The sequence below is a fragment of the Corylus avellana genome, chromosome ca6, assembly GCF_901000735.1.
Source record: "Corylus avellana chromosome ca6, CavTom2PMs-1.0".
Lineage (NCBI taxonomy): Eukaryota > Viridiplantae > Streptophyta > Magnoliopsida > Fagales > Betulaceae > Corylus > Corylus avellana.
In genome coordinates this window covers 25,851,106-25,858,290 of record NC_081546.1, presented here as the reverse complement: position 1 = coordinate 25,858,290, position 7,185 = coordinate 25,851,106, and positions in this window count along the sequence as shown.

Here is a 7,185-nt window from a genome sequence, read left to right as displayed (position 1 = left end):
TGCTACTTTATCTCTCTCATTCCAAAGGTGCCTGAGCTTATGAGCTTAAGGAGTTTCATTCTATTAGTTGGGTGAGTGGGATCTATAAGATTATTGCAAAAGTTTTCACTAATAGGATGAGAAGGGTTGTGGATAGGGTGATCCATAAGCTTCATAATGTCTTCCTTAATGGTATGCAAATCTTGGAATCTGTTCTTATTGCGAATGAGTGCTTGGATAGTCGTATCAAATCTGGAGAACCAGGGCTGCTTTGTAAAATGGATATGGAGAAGGCCTATGTTCATATTGATTGGAAGTTTCTTTTGTATTTACTCAGGGGGTGTGGGTTTGGTGAGAAATGGTCTTCTTGAATAAAGCGTTGTATATCGACTGTTCGTTTCTCCATTTTGATTAATGGCACTCCTTCCAATTTCTTTAGAAGCTCTCGAGGGGTGAGGCAAGCTGATCATTTGTCTCATTTTCTGTTTGTCATTGTTATGGAGGTGTTTAGCAGGATGGTTGCTGCTTCTATTGAGAGTGGTTTTATCTTGGGCTTTTCAGTGGGAGCTATATTGTATGAGAGGGTTAACATTTCTCACATCTTGTTTGCAAGTGATACTTTGGTCTTTTGTGGGGGCGAATTTTGATCAAATTTGTTCAATTAAAGCTTTACTTGTATGCTTTGAAGTTGTTTCTGGTTTGAAGGTGAATTTGGCCAAATCCGTTTTGGTTCCAATAGGCGATGTGGATAATGTGGGTGATTTGACTAGTGTCTTGGCTTGTAGTACGGCCTCTTTGCATTTGAAATATTTGTGTATCTTTCTAAGGGGGGTAGGGTCACTCTTATTGAGAGTACTCTCTCGAATCTTCCTATTTATTTTTTATCTATCTTCCATTTACCTACTTTTGTGGCCAAGCACATAGAGAAGCTTCAACGTGATTTTTATATGGGGTGGGTTAAGTGAAGAGTTTGAGTATCATTTGGTTAGTAGGGACAAGGTTTGTTCCCCTATCTCTGTAGGTGGGTTAGGGATAAGAAATCTGAGAGTGTTCAACCGAGCTCTGTTAGGGAAGTAGTTTTGGCATTATACGCATGGGAGAGAGGCCTGGTGGAGAATTGCAGTGGACACCAAGTTTTGTTCAGAGTGGGGTGGTTGGCACTCCATTGACACATCTATGTCGCATGGGGTGGGGCTTTGGAGGTATATTAGTAAGGGGTGATGGTTGTTTTCTAACCACACTAGATTTGATCTAGGTAATGGGTCCAGAATCAAATTTTGGGATGATGTGTAGTGTGGAGCCTCGACTCTCAAGGAAGTTTTTACAGGCCTATACAACATAGCTAGTGTGAAGGAGGCGTTTATTGCTACTAACATGGATTTTACAAGTGGGTCTCTTCAATGGAATGTTAGTTTCATTCGGTTGGTTCGCGATTGGAAACTGGAAATGCTAGCTTCGTTCTATACTTTGCTGTATTCCCATAGAATGACAAGGGAAAGGGAAGGACAACATTTGGTGGGTTCCGTCTAGTAAGGTGAAATTCGATGTTAGATCATTCTATAATATTCTTGCAATCAAAGAGGCTAGTCTTTTTCCTTGGAAGAGTATTTGGCATGCAAAGGCCCCTTCGAGAGTGGCTTTCTTCATCTGGACAACAATGTTAGGGAAGATTCTTACTATTGACAATCTTAGAAAGAGAAACCTTATTATGATTAATAGATGTTGCTTGTGCAAATCAGATGAGGAGTCAATTGATCATCTTCTTCTTCATTGTGAGATTGCATGTTCTTTATGGCATGCTATTTTTAGTCGGTTTGAGTTGTCGTGGGTCATGCCTTGTAGTGTGGCGGGTTTGTTTGATTGTGGTGGTTAGGAGGTCGTTATAGGAGTGTTATTGTGTGGAAAACGGTTCCTCTCTGCCTCATGTGGTGCTTATGGCTAGAAAGGAATGCAAAATGCTTTAAGGATTATGAGTGACTGTTTGAGGAACTCACAACGTTCTTCTTTTATACTCTTTTCACTTGGACAGCAGCTTGGCTCGCTCCATTAGTGATTAGTTATTTTGATTTTTATTGTTTTGTTTTCTTCTTTTAGTTCGGCGTTCCTCTTGTCTACTTCATGTGTACTAGAGTCGCACTCCTCTGCGCTTTTTGTTATATAATCATTACTTATAAAAAATAAAAAATAAAAAATAAACTAATATAGTGCAAACGATGCATAGTCTTTTTTTTTATGTATATATGGGGCCAACAAATTTCATAGTTCCTTACAGAAAAGCAAAAAAGTGAAAAGAAATTTCATTTGAGACACTCCTCTCTCAAAGGATCTCCTCCCATATCTAGAAGTGTGCAGATACCAACCTTATCCATTGAGCACAACCATGGTTTTGAACAAGAATTTGTTCTTCCCATGATAGATTAAAATCTATCACTGTGTCATTTTTTTCTGAAAACATATAAATAAATAAATAAATAATGTAAAACAATTAATTTTTAGGTATTTATATTTACTAATAACTAAAAAAAAAAAAAAAATTTGACTAAGAAATTTACTGTCCTCACCACTAAATTACTAACAGACAAAAGTTCAGTTGGTTGAGCTCCCCAGCATTCTATTGTAAGAATTGCTACTCCCTGTCATTTTTTGCATATCGAATCATTTTTAAAGAAAGACGTTTTTGCACCGACACAGTCCTATTGCATCATTTGCACTATATATGAAAAAAATAAAAAATAAAATTAGACAAAATACAAACCTACACACTAATCCTACACATTAACAAATTAATAAAAATATACCTTGGTTGTTTAGACCGGCTTGCAGACAGGTCTAGCTTGAAGCCAAATTGACCTCTCAATCGGGTGTCCACAATTGCATCTCACCTCATAGAATTTGTTTGATTAGATTTCACAATAATAATAATAATCGTAATACTATATATAAAATAAACAGCCTTTACCCTCAATTGGAATAGAGTCGATGGCGTTTTTGCAAAGCTTGTGATATCCACCACTCCACATGTGATACTAAGCACGTAAGTTGCTGCCATCACCAAGGCAAAAAATGTATTATAGGATGAATCGAAAGGCCTTTTTTCGAATACCTAAACATTCACAACTTCAAATTGATGTGATGCTTTTTCTCAGATCTCATTGGTGATAAGCTCTTATTTAGATCTCATTGGTGATTAAATCTAATATAAAAAATTTGAATATTGGTAGACATTTGCAATATATGTTTCCATATTGTATAATTTTAATTATATATATATATAGCGCAATCGATGCATAGTTTATTTATTTATTTTTATGTATATATGGGAGTAACAAATTTCATAGTTCTTTACAAGAAAAGCAAAAAAGTAAAAAGAAATTTCATTTAAGACACTCATCTCTCAAAACATCTCCTCCCATATCTAGAAGTGTGCAGATACCAGCCTTATCCATGGAGCACAACCATGTTCTTGAACAAGAATTTGTTCTTCCCATGATAGATTAAAATCTATCATTGTGCCATTTTTCTGAAAACATAAAAATAAATAAATAATGTAAAACAATTAATTTCTACCTATTTATATTTACTAATAACTAAAAAAGAAAAAAAAAATTAACTAAGATAGAAATTTATGGTTCTCGTCACTAAATTATTAACGGACAAAAGTTCAGCTGGTTGAGCTCCCCAACATTCTATTGTGAGAATTGCTAATCCCTATCATTTTTTGCATATTGAATCATTTCTAAAGGAAGATGCTTTTGCACCGACACAGTCCTATTGAATCATTTGCACTATATAAATTAGACAAAATACAAACCCCACACACTAATCCTACAAATTAAAAAATGAATAAAAATATACCTTGGTTGTTTTGACTGGCTTGCAAACAGGACTGGATTGAAGCCAAATTGGCCTCTCAATCAGGTGTCCACAGTTGCATCTCACCTCATAGAATTGGTTTGATTAGATTTCGCGATAATAACAATAATAATAATAATAATAATCATAATACTATATAGAAAATAAACAGCCTTACCTCAATTGAAATATAGTTTTACGCATTTTTGCAATGCTTGTGACATCCGCCATTCCACATGTAATACTAAGCATGTAAGTCACTGTTATCACTGGGGAAAAAAATGTATTATATGATGAATCAGAAGCATCTTACCTAAATTTTATTTTCCACAATTATCTTTAACTAGATTTTCTGATTAGAAAAAATATTATTTAAAGATTGTTAGGCTCGCAAAAAGTCTTTTTCAAGTACCAAAAGATTCACAACTCACAATTAATGTGATGCTCTTCCTTAGATCTCATTGGTAATGAGAGCTAGTATAGACAGTTTGAATATTGGTAGACATTTGCAAAATATGTTTACATATTGTATATATATATATATTGCAAACATGCATAGTCTTTTTTTTTTTAAAAAAAAAAATTTAAATTTTTTTTTTTTATGTATATATGGGGCTAACAAATTTCATAGTTCTTTACAAGAAAAGCAAAAAGTCAAAAGAAATTTCTTTTGACCTTTCTCAAAGCATCTCCTCCCATATCTAGAAGTTTGCAGATATCAGCCTTATCCATGGAGCACAGCCATGGTCTTGAACAAGAATTTGTTCATAGATTAAAATCTATCATTGTGCCATTTTTCTGAAAACATAAAAATAAATAAATAAATAATGTAAAACAATTAATTTCTAGCTATTTATATTTACTAAGAACTATAAAAAAAAAAAAACTAAGATAGAAATTTACCGTCCTTGCCACTAAATTATCAACAGACAAAAGTTGAGCTGGTTGAGCTTCCCAACATTTTATTGTGAGAATTGCTACTCCCTATCATTTTTTGCATATCGAATCATTTCTAAAGGAAGATGATTTTGCACCGACACAGTCCTATTGAATCATTTACACTACATATAAAAAATAAAAAATTAGACAAAATACAAACCCACACACTAATCCTACAATTAACAAATTAATAAAAATATACCTTGGTTGTTTTGACTGGCTTGTAGCCAAATTGGCCTCTCAATCAGGTGTGCACAGTTGCAATAATCATAATACGACTACAAATTAATATTTTCTATCATTTCCGTAAAAGAAAGCGGAAATTATTAACGGATGGTCACATTATAAATTTTTGATACTTTGTTGAAGTACATTGCAAATTTTTAAACATTAAAAGTCAAATTGCAAATCGAGTGAAACTTTGGGGGTAAAGTGTAATTTTTTCTTTTTTCTTTTTTATTCATTTTTATATATCTTGTATCTAAACTATTTTTTTTTTATTTACATAGGGGGTCAAATTGTCACAAAGGCATGTAAATATGAAGGCACAAAATATGAAAAATTAGCCTTCAAAACTCGATCTCAATAATGATAATTTTATAAGTTATTTTGTCCAATTTATAGTGTTAAAAGAGTTTTTGACAAAATGTTACCGAGATACCATGACTATATTTACAGCTTGCTGTATTTGAAGGCTCTTTTCCCTCTAAGTAGACATCAAGAAATGTTTCTCGGTTTTTATTAAATATTCAATGTTTGACTATAAATGCCAACAATATCGATTGAGATTCGGTAAAAATATGATGGAAAACAAATAATAGTTTCAAGTGACACAACATTCAATTTAATTTATGATGATTAAAAAGTAAAGAGAAATATTATTTAGTACGCCACTATATTATTGATATGCAACTAAATTGATGTGCTAATGAAAATCAACACTTGAATTTTTTTTTTACAAGTCCTTATTATTGTACAAATTGATTTTCACTATTGACGTCATCCCAATTATATGACGGTTGTATAACAATATACTAAATAGCGTTCTAAAAAAAAAAAATAACATTGCTCAAAGTGAAATTAGTGTTAGTATATAATGATAAAAACAAAAAAGAGAAAAAGATTACAATCAATAATAATAAAAAAAAAACCTACAAGAAGCACAATGAAATAGGGATGAAAATGCGGTTACTGTTAATAACTAAAACTGCTAATCATAACCACCTAGATAGTTAGTAAAGTTTGCTAATAGCTTTTACTAACCACCTAAGTGGTTAGTAATTATTAAAATTTGCTAATAGCTTCCACTAACCACCTAAGCGGTTAGCGGCCGTTTAGCTTTTTCACCATTACAAAGAAAAATGATATAGCAAAAAGCAACGAAATTGTTTTAAGAAAAATTCAAGACTCATTAGCATTTAATAACCCTCTCCCTTATTTCTTGACGTAGCTGTCTAAAACAATTTACTAGCATGACAGTGCGATGTGACACCACCATTTGAAGTTGCTAGCTTAGAAATTGGTCTAGCATTTCCATGGGTAGTGGACCAAACTCGTTAGGGTTAGACCACCACTTCAATCAAACCTCCTGAAAGGGTTACACAGGGGTTATACATCAACAAAATAGAATAAAAATGCAATTTATAGTATTTTTAATTGAATCCCCAAATGTTGTTATTTACTTTTTTTAATGATTTAATTTAGTAATCCATTAACAAAATACTTGAGGTACTTTATATTTATTTTATAAATTAATATAATAGTCCACGTAGAAGTGCCACATCAATTGCAATTGAATTTAATTATGAGACATGTTCGGCTACGACCAAGCTAATGCGGCTGAGGCAATCTGTCATGCCATGTCGACTTGGTCGTAGCCAAGTCTACTATTTAAACTTTTTTTTTAATTATTTAATGGTTGAAGTGACAAAGTGATGTGTGAACTTGAAAACTGATGTAATATTGTACATGACACTGCAATATAATTCATAATTAAATCGAATTATTTAATGACAAATATAATAATTATCACGTAAACTGCTGCCTCAATTTATAAGAATAATTATAATAACCTAAAGCACACTCAAATCTATTATATGGGTTAAAACTGAAGATAAACTATTTGAACAAGATGTTGAGAATAAAAAAAAAAAAAAAGCGTTGATTTCCAATCTAAGTAAAAACGACAAGAGGAGTAGAGGACGGGATGAGTAAATGAACACACACGTGGCTGTCAATAACTGGTCGGTCTGCAAGAACAGCCATGGGTTCCCACACAAGGCGTGCCACGTAAGACAAACAAAGCACGGTAAAATAGTAGAGCAGTAAACTAAAAAGAATAAGAGACAGCAGTAGAAGTAGAAGTAGATGTGTGTGGAAATAGCAAAAGCTAAACAAATAGTAATTAATTAACCG